We start from the raw sequence: 635 nt of genomic DNA on the forward strand, positions 1-635 counted from the left end.
TTTTTAACACCTGACTACTCATTCACATTTCATAACACAGCTACAAGAAAAATAACAAAAAACATTAACTTGTGAATTAATAACATGAGATAATTTAAGTTTCCATAATACCCATCCATCTAAATGTTTAAACATTTATATGATGCTTATCAACGTCAATTATAAATAGTTAAAAATTATTTTCAATCGAAAATTTTACAATCACATTTTTTTAAAAGTTGCCCACAATTATTTATTATTTAGAAATCTTATTCTTGTTTCAATTTAATTGTAGAACATTTTCTTATGATCATAGTACAACTTAAAAACCATGTCCATAACATTAGTTTCTTATAGAATGTATCTCCGATCAACATTTTTATTGAAAACAATTTATAGTTCAAGTGAACTAGAACTGAATAAGAACTCAACTAGATCTAAACAGAACTAGAACTGAACAAGAAAAGAACTAGAACAGAACTAAAACAGAACTAGAACAGAACTAGACCAGAACTAGAACAGAACTAGAAAAGAACTAGAACAGAACTAGAAACAGAACAGAAACAGAACAGAAACAGAACAGAAACAGAACAGAAACAGAACAGAAACAGAACAGAAACAGAAACAGAACAGAAACAGAACAGAAACAGAACAGA

This window comes from Lucilia cuprina, chromosome 2 (genome assembly GCF_022045245.1).
Source record: "Lucilia cuprina isolate Lc7/37 chromosome 2, ASM2204524v1, whole genome shotgun sequence".
In the NCBI taxonomy this organism is placed as follows: domain Eukaryota; kingdom Metazoa; phylum Arthropoda; class Insecta; order Diptera; family Calliphoridae; genus Lucilia; species Lucilia cuprina.